Genomic DNA, 10,079 nt, shown 5'->3' with positions numbered 1-10,079 from the left:
GTGTTAGGTTTTTAAATGACTTACTAATGTCAGTAGTTTTACGATTTACCTATATTTTCCTCAAGCACCCGAAACACTTTTTACATTTAAGTCATCAACTTTATGTTGTGTGATATGAGTCAAATTTGCTTTTTTAAGAGGTGAACCTCCTATCTCCATACCATTAATTGACTGATCCATCATGATCTTCAAAGATTTGTTCTCAAATAGCAAGTTCCTGTCTATAAAAGCATTCTATCTCTAAGATATAGGGTACAAAAATTTTAAAAATAGCTCAGTAAAACCATTTTTCCCTTATGCTTCCCCAACACTTAAGTAAATCCTGTCCAGGATTAAGACAGTAGCTGCCAATTCCTTATTGATATAAAAGAGAATTCTGAAATATCTGAAGCCCCTTCCTAATTTTTCCCTAAAAGCTGATGATTCCAAAAGCCACTATTTGCTTTTTTAAAAATTTCTAAACATTTTACTTTCTAATATCCACGTATTATTTCATTTTTTAGTATGAATACAGGGCCCAAATCTTTTAATGAACCCTAACTATAAAAAGGGACAGTAGCTGCTTACAGATAAAATTTCTATCTGTAGTTTAAGATTCATGCTATTTGGGTAAACCCTAGGACCCAACAAGCACCTCCATATACCTCTTAAACAGGGGGCTAGTACAGCTAAGTTCTGATCTTGAAGGAGCCATTAACATTAACGGAAAGTAAAAGAATTCCCAAGTGAGAAATGACACTATTAAAACTAGACTGGGAAAATGGAGGCACAGGTAATTGCTTAGCCATTTTCTTCTTTCCTTGTAACATCCAAATGATAAGGTCTTTTTCTTTTTCCCTCCCCAAGGTTTAGGTGTAAAGACTTTCAAGTTGTATTTAAGATGTAGCTGGTTTAGGAAGAGCTCAAACTTCTGTGCTTAAATTACTGAATCTTGTTCAGAAGCCGTATTGCTGCAGAGGAATGTATGAGTTACCTGGGAACTCTTCAAACTAAATACACCCTCCCCCCCACACACACCTCCTATAATGATGTTCCTATGCCTCCCATTTTCCTTTAAAACCACTGCAAAGTAAGCTATAGCTTTTAATGGAAGCGGATCAAATTTCCAAGATGCGTTGAGAATCATTTTTATTACCCATATGAGATTGAGAAACACCTTTACATTAACTAAGAGTTTATTATGCAATCATTCAATAAACATTTGTTTGAACAACTACTACCTGCTTAATGCCTACCCTATAGGAATACAACAGTGTGAAGAAGAGGCATAGGATTAAATAAGCCAGCAAGTACAGCATGGAGAGACCCATGATAGGTATAAAACAGAGCATTATGGGACTATGCAGAAAGAATATCAATTCCATCTTGGCCAGTCAGGGAAAGATGTCCAGTGGAATTGGTAACTATGTTGCAAACTAAATGATAGAATAAGTTAGGCAAAAAGTAGGAGAAGATAGTCCCTGACAGAGGTGACAGCTTATAATAATGTCCAGAAGTGAGAGATTATATCATGTCTGGAGAAACTGAAAAAAAAAAAAAATCCAGAATGACCAGAGTGTAGAAGTCAAGTCAAAGAAAGGAAAGACACACAGAGATAAAAAGATGAGGCTAAAGAAGCAAATAGCATGATCATGAAGCACCCACTAAGCCACATAAATTTGTTTGAATTCTACCAAAAGAGCACAGGAGAACAAAGTGATTCTTTTAAGCAGAAGAGCAAGCTAAGTTTTTCCTTTGGAAAGAAAACTCTGACTGCTATATGCAAAACATATGAGAGGAGGGCAAGTCTGGAGCCATGGAAATAAGTTAATATGCAAAGGTGTCTTGTGTCTTACTTCTGAGTAAGAGTCCAAATAAGTATTAAACCACCAGAACTCTCTGGCTAACCATTGATTACTCTGTGAATTATCTAGTTAAAAAACAGTGTCTTAATTGTTATACTTAATAATCACACTGTTTATAATTTAAGTTGTTTACCATCTGAGGTTTAACACTCAGAGAATTAATTAAATTGGGTAACTCCTCTCTTGGATGGAAGCCATAACCTTCAATGGAATGCTAACTACCTCTGAGAATTATGTTTAACTCAGACTTTCTTTGCCATAGGCAGAAGTAATTGATTTTAGGCTGGGTGAACTGGTTCTTAATACATATGCCCACAGGGAGAATGTCATTTTAATAAGATGCTTCTACAAGACACATCCTACTTAAAACAGAAGGTTTTCCCTTTGCCTTCATAAGCAAAAACTGAAGAAGTCCTGGTTGCCCTTAAGTTCATAGTAAAAAACTGTGAAGTAATGTAACACTGAGTCGGCAGTCTGCAAAGTAACTCTTTGCCAATTCAGCTATCTATGTTTTGTTTTGTTTGTAGCTGAAGCTTTCCTAGGAAAATACATCTATGTTGAACATTCTTGAAAACCACTAATTAGTATACCTAAATCTGCTTGTATTGGCTCCATCGTAGTTGTTCTCCTGATTTCCCAATCTATTGTTTTGTTCTGCTACCACCATGCCGCAACTAAAATAAAAGTAGTCAAGTAGAAACTGGGTAGGGGAGATAATAAAATAAACAACTGCATCTCAAGAGATCAAGGCAAAAAATGAAGAGTCTTCAAAAAATAGGAAATCACTGATTCATTGAAGCAGTCAGATTTTGATGTTGATTTATAGACGTGACCCAATGGAGTATAAGCACTAAGGGTTGTTCAAGACTATTAACTGAGTTTTAGGGAAAATCATTTTTATATATCCACTTCAATTCATGGGTATATATCATCTGTTAAAGTTTTTGATTCTGGTAAATGTTTTCCAGCTCATAGAATACATCAATGTCATATATGACATTAAATTTATTTATGAATACATCCATGTTCATATATTTAGACCTAAATTGTTCTTACATCTAGTTTACCAAAATCCCACATATAGCCTACTTTTAGGCACTTACACAAAATTAAACATTTGTTTTTAAAGAACAGTTGCTTTAAACTTTTCAAGTTACAGTTGTATTACAGTCTTTTAACAATAATTTTCACAAACTTTAACAAACTGCTGGTGATAATCTGGCTTATTTTATGTAATACACAGATGAATTTTTACAAATATTTTATTAGTTGTGCATTTGTTCTAAAGTCAGTTGGAAAAATAGAGCTAGCACACGAACACCAAGGATATTAAGGTGCTAGGCTATAGGGACTTGGCTGCCAGCTCCAAGGACAAAACTATCCTGGACATGAATGACCTGATCTCATAATGATCTACAAGCGCCACTGTCACTATTCCCTCCTGGAATACATGGAACTGCTCAGAAGCCAAGATCTCGCTGTCACCCAAACCCGTAGTTCCCTGCCATCCCCAGAGGTGCAGGGCAGAGAGCCAGACCCCTGGAGCCATCTCCAAGGCTTCAGCCCCAAGAATCACTGGGACCCACCCCACCCCACCCCAAAACACCCTGGCCCATTTCTATCATCATCCTACTCAGACTCCAACACGTATAAGCAGCCACACATCCACAAGCAAAGACTCCCTGAAAGGCAGCTCTCAGAGCAAGCCTTTCATTGAGGAGCTTATCATTGAGCCACCCATGTTCCCTGCAGCCCAGCCCCTGACTCCAACCAGCCCACCAAGACTGAAACTGATTATTGGTCATGCCCTCTGTCATTGGTCATTGTGGAGATAGAATGAAAGGAGAAGGCATCACAGAAAGAGGCAGAAGAAGACAATAACCCCAGAAAGGAGATGAAGGCTCTTGGGAAGGGTCATTTTAATGTCATTTTAATAAGATGAATTCAGCAAGGTGACTTTCTAACTTGAGAAAGATAATCTTGAAGGAAGAGATGAAAAAGTCATTGCCTACATGAGGAAAACCCAGTCCCTACTGGATCAGACATCCTTTTCGAACCTCCCTGAACCCTAGGACAACTAAGTGTTCTTTCTCTGACTGTGGCAAGACCACCCTGAGCTAGCTACAGGCCACAGACCTCAGCCCATGGGGAGTGAGACTGGAAGGCCAGGCCTACAGATCTGTCACTATGAGATGCTGGTAGCAACCAATGAGTGGTGAACCAAGCACCTCCAGGTGGGGATCAGATGAGGTTTAAGACGTGTCTGTCAAGTAAAGACTTATCAAAGGTATTTTCCATATCTTCCATATCTTTCCATATCTTCTGAAGAATTTGACAAACTGTTCTGTGGAAGCAGAACAAACTCAAGAAAAAGTATTCTCTCTTCTGATCATCCCCACCATGACTCTCCATGACTGATACCTCCACTGCTTCAGGGCTCTGGAGCTGGGGGTCACTGATCCCAAGACATCCTTTTCCCATGGTGAGCAGGGAGTGATCATCTCTTGGGGGAGCAGGGAGGTGGAGCAGAGGTGGACCTAACTCCATTCCGTAAGTAGAGGGGCAGCCAAGACCTCTGCAGCCCTGGGGTTGTGAGACATGGACTTTCTTCACCATAATGAATGGTGGGGGTACTCTTTCTTATCCCTGGAACTCACTGCACAAGGCAAAACCAATCTGGACTCCAGGAGGCACAAAATTAATGCTTGTGCCTTCGCTCTGCCCACATCCCCACAAGAAGGTTTCCAGAGGAAGAGGAAAAAATGAAGATGGTACTTAGTGGTCAGGTCTGTCAGGTGTGTTGACCAATGGGTAGGTAAAACCCTTGGCCCTGGTAGGAGGAGTGTGAGTGTGGGAAGCAGCCAGGCAAACAAGGAAACTCCAGGACCCTGTGTGCCAAGCTCTTTTCCTCATCTCAACTTTTACAGCTTGCCCTATACCTGGGTCTCCTGCTTCTCTGACTCTAGCAGGAGGAGCAGGCTCCAGCTCAAGATCTCTAGCAGTGAGACTGCCTTGCTCTCTAGTTCACCTTTTCCTTTACTTGCCACCCCCAAGCATGGCAGCTTCTTGCTCCAGTACTGACTTCCTCAGAAGCCTTGGTTTAAATTGGAGATGTCACCTATACAAAACCCAGGGCACCATCAGCCACTAGGTGAAGTAAACTAGAACGCTACATTCTAGAACCAACCCAGGTCCTGGGCAGAACCCAGGCCTTCAGACTCCCTTGGATGGGATTAAGGAGAACAGGTTACAAGGACATTTCTCAGTATCTTGGCTATCAAGTCCCACTCATGCTCATGCATCCTCCAACATACTCTTTAGAGAATGCAGTGTATTGGGGCACTACGCACCTCCCCCACTTTCCTCACCTAACTCTCTGCCCCACCTAAATCAAACTATCATTTTTTATTCTCTACAAACATATATGTGTATATAATTTTATATAATGTATGTATATGTTTTTTACAAATACAGGAATATCTAGGTCTGGGTTTTGTTCCTGCCCAGACCCTGGCATCCCTTGCCACTATGTGTATAATAATGCTGGGAAGGGGGACTGTGTTTGTAATTAAAGGATGTGGTGGGTCCCACCCCACCCCCAAATTATTTGTATATATATATATACACACACACACTATATAGATGCTCTATTATTGCCAATATTTAAGTAAAAGTAAAACAAAACACAGTGAAAAGAGTTGATTTCAAATGTGTGGTATGTGTAGACAAAGAGAGAGAACCCAATTACAGATGATACCCAGATAAGGAAAAATTATGAAGATAGCTTTTTTCTGCCTTCAGACTTGAACTAAAATATCGATTCTTCCTAGGTCTTGACTCTGCTGGCCTTTGGACAAGAACTATACCATCAGCTCTCCCGGTTCTCTGGCTTGCTGAATCACCCTACAGATCTTGGGACTTGCGAGCCTCTGTAATCATGTAAGCCCATTCCTCGATTCCTTATAATAAATCTCTTGATAGATAGATAGTGACAGAGCTATATAGATATAGATACTAATGAAGATACACAAACTAAAATGTTGGAAAAGAATTTTTTGTTGTACTGATGCCATTATACACACAGACAGACACACACACACACATACACACATTCCATTTCTCTGCAGTACCCTGAGTAATATACTGCTACATAAGAAGACTGAAGATAACATTTACATCCTAACATGAGGACCAGGAGATCAACTCATGTTTCATATGTTATCTAGTAATGAAAACAACATGAAAAGAATAGTTATCTCCCAGAATGACATGATGACTTTGATAACACCTGCACATTTTTATGAAATGCCTTCCTAAAAAAAATAATTATAATTTGGGGCAGCCAGAAGTTAAGTCAGTCTCATTACTATAATAGTTGTATTTAAAATTTTCTCCTCACCAATGACTTACTTTCACGTGCTTCTAATCGTGAAAGTGCACTTTAATGGAGCTATAGAGTATAGTGTTAAAGAGATGGCACATTTACCATTGCGCAGTAACATAAAATCAATGGCAGCTAGTCATACAGGATTTTTCAGTTTCCATCACACATGGTATGTGGCCCTTGGTTCAGTGGATAATCCAACGGTAAACAATGACTCACTGTTAACAACTCTAGGAAATAGGATTAGCAATTTCTAATTTCAAAGTAAACCTATTTCATTTTTGTCCTGCAAATAAAAACAATGTGTTCAGAGATTAAGCTTTTCAGCTTTTAGAGCTCCCCAGAAACCAAAATGCTGGAAACAAACTTTTATTGTACTAATGTCATTAATGGAAACCAATGAGTATATGTTCATAATAGCTTTTTAACAGTTTGGTACTACTACTACTACTGCTACTACTACTACTGCTACTGCTACTACTACTACTACTACTACTGCTACTACTACTACTACTACTACTGCTACTACTACTACTGCTACTACTACTGCTACTACTACTACTACTACTACTACTGCTACTACTACTACTACTACTACTACTGCTACTACTACTACTGCTACTACTACTGCTACTACTAGATTGAATTTCAATTAGAGTAAATTCAACATTTGAATTGAAAGAAAACTTAATTGAACTTCTGGAAACTAAAAATCTTAGACATATCCTCTACTCAATGTAATCAGGAGAAAAATAAAAGTTCATGTATTATTGCAAAAGTATTTCCACATCAAAAGTTTTAGATGAGATTTTAGGAAATTGGTTTGTCTTGAAACACAGTTAAATTGAATCAATGATCTTGTAATTTTTGTGAATTATTTACGGTACCATCCTAAAACCTACTTTTCTCTACTTATCCGTGAATTCCTTTAGTAGAATATTGCCTTGATCGAAAACTATACCTCCATACTGAGTTATAGACTCTTCTCAACTCCCTATTCCAAAGAACAGAGGATGGTGTCTTTTATTCTGCTTTTAGAACAAAACTGTCACTGTGTTAGGCCATTGGGTCTCTGTCAATAATACTCATGTCTGGCTTTTTTAAAAAAATGCCCATGCTTGAACCCTATATCCAGGGATTTCTCTTAATTGGTCTGGGCTGAAAACTGCAAATATGTGTTTTTTTAAGCTTTCCAGATATTTATAGTATACAGCCATAGTGGGAAACACTGTCCTAGATTAACCAAGGAAGGGTGACACCGAAAGGAAGCCTGAGGCTATGTAACTGGGATTTAGAACCACAATATTTATTGTCCAAGTTTGTAGCAAGAAAACTGTACTGAATCCAAAGGGCAAATAAGATCAATCAAGAGACAGAATAAAGTTAGTGGACAGGAAAGTCAATATTGCAAACTGAAGGAGTTTTGTGGAACAGTTTTATGACTTGTGACCATTGGCAGAAAGCAGATTCAGAAGTTAACTTGAATAATCCATTTCAGCCTGAAAAAAAACTAAGAATAAATATCTCCCTAGCTCCTTTTATGGGAAACTTGACTACCTGTCTAGGCAAAGAAATTATATTATCCTGACATTGCAAGGTACACTTTTTTTTTTCCATTGAGCTCATCAATCATCAAGAAACTTGCTCACATCATTCTGATATGAGTACATGCTGTCTAACATGAGATTAGAGAAGGCTGTGTCATTTATAAGTTTATGGTCGAGAGCAGTTAAAAATCAGAGCTCCAGGTCCATGACTGACCAGGCCCACTTACCTTTAAAATCTCACTCACCTTACAAATTTGTTAAGTATCTTTATAGAACTCATGGGACTCTGGAAGCCACTAGAGCTGATTCATTTATCAGTCTTTTATTTTATATTAGTTATATCTCATAGGCACTATATAAAAAAGATGCTAGGCACTCAGGAACGGATATAGCTCCTGTCCTCAAAGATCTCACATTCTCATAAACTAAAGAGAAAATTACCAAACTATTAAAATATACTTAAGATACTGCATCATTAGTGTTATGCTAGCAGATAAGAACAAGGCATGAGAAAAGCAGCACAAAAGAATTCAATAGGTATGGTTGGGAGTGGATTGCTGAGGACCATCAAAATGCTTTTCAGAGATTATATTTATAGTGATTCCTGAATCAAAGAAAGGAAGCATGAAAGGATTGTAGTGCAGAGCCACAGAAAACTCAAAAAGCAGGCATTAGGGTATGGTCCAAAAAGGGGTTGCATGGAAGGAAAGACATGGGAAAGATCAAATAAGACGAATACATGTTTGTTTATTTTTTACACCCAAGATTGTTTGAATTCCCTCTTAAAGATAATAAAGAACAATTTGAAGATTTCACACAAGAGTTTGAACAATCAGGTCTTTAAGAATAAAAAGAAGCTAAGTGAGAGACAAAAACATTAGTTATAAGATTACTGAAATAATACAGTGGATATTTATGCTAAACAAAGCAAACATAGTAAGATAGAGTGTGAGTACAGAGTGAACAGAGTTCATTGAAGATGCATTAGAAATTGACAGGATTTAATGAACAGTAAGAATGAGGAAGGCTGGAATAATATAAAAATTACTTCCAATTTTTAGCTTATGAAACCAGATGAAACTGAAGTGCCATTTACTAAGGAGGATAAAATGAAACAGTTGATTTAGGAGAGAGACATTATGAGTTCAGTCTTATGCAAGTTGAATTTGAGGTGCCACTGGCCAGTTAACAGGAGCAATCACAGAACTGTCGGAGATAGGCTAAGATGCACAGGAGCAACTTTGTGTTTGAGTCAGGCATTGTGAGTCATCAATCTATATTTCTTTGTTATAGCCATGGGTCTTCTCAGAAACCTGATTCCCAAGCTTTTCCTTCCTGAGGAGAGCACAAAAGCAGCTGACGGTAATAGTGAAGTAACAGAAAATGTGGCAGAATCTGCACCTTTGTCACCCAGCATATTTTTTGAGAAGGTAATGGGCTTCAGATGAAACCATGGGAAACACAGAAATAGAGAGTATGGTGGAGGATATATCTCCAAAAAGGATGCTAAGACAGACAATTCAAAAAGTAGAAAGAAAGCAAAGAGGCCAAGAGAGGAAAGCATTGTAGAGGGAAGAAAATGAAAAAGTCAACTCTACTATCAAATACTACTCAAAAATTAATTATATAAGAACTGTAAATTACTCCATCCAATTTTACAATTAGAAGTTTTTGGAAATATTGGCAAAAGTAGTTCCAGTAATTTCCAGGGATGGGATTCTAATCACAGTGAGCTATATATAAGTGGCATGAGTAAGAGATGAGGGGCATTCTTTTAATAAACTTGGTTGTTAATGGACAGAATTATATGGTGGGATGGTTAGAAAAATATACAAGATTGAAGTGATTTCTGGGTTTATGAATTGTTTTAGGTTGCAGAGATGGAAATTTATTGAAAGGAGTAGTTACAGGAATTTTGCAGTTACAAGATTTAGCCATGATATTTAATGGATTGATGTCCCTGAGGAAATGGGGATGATGGCACCCATAGCAAAGTAGGAGGGATTTTTTTTTTAAGATTTTATTTATTTATTTGAGAGAGAGAATGAGATAGAGAGAGAGCATGAGAGGGGAGAGGGTCAGAGGGAGAAGCAGACTCCCCGCCGAGCAGGGAGCCCGATGCGGGACCCGATCCCAGGACTCCAGGATCATGACCTGAGCCGAAGGCAGTCGCTTAACCAACTGAGCCACCCAGGCACCCTGGGAGGGATTTTTTTTAACAGAAAGAATGACTGCTTCCTCTCAGAAGAGAGGGAAAAGGCTAGAGTGGATACAGATATGTTGAGAAACTAGAAGAGTCCTCCT

The 10,079-nt window shown here is 38.3% G+C and overlaps 1 pseudogene; it reads left to right on the top strand.

Moving 5' to 3' along the window:
• Positions 1-760: 760 nt before the first annotated feature.
• On the top strand, positions 761-3,786 carry LOC114208609 (dematin pseudogene; annotated as a pseudogene).
• Positions 3,787-10,079: the final 6,293 nt, after the last annotated feature.

The sequence above is a fragment of the Eumetopias jubatus genome, unplaced genomic scaffold (assembly GCF_037043125.1).
Source record: "Eumetopias jubatus isolate StellerSeaLion01/CBP00866 unplaced genomic scaffold, mEumJub1_p1.0 scaffold_5, whole genome shotgun sequence".
NCBI lineage: Eukaryota > Metazoa > Chordata > Mammalia > Carnivora > Otariidae > Eumetopias > Eumetopias jubatus.
The sequence above is the reverse complement of the archived record's forward strand: the minus strand, read 5'-3'. Positions and strand labels throughout refer to the sequence as shown.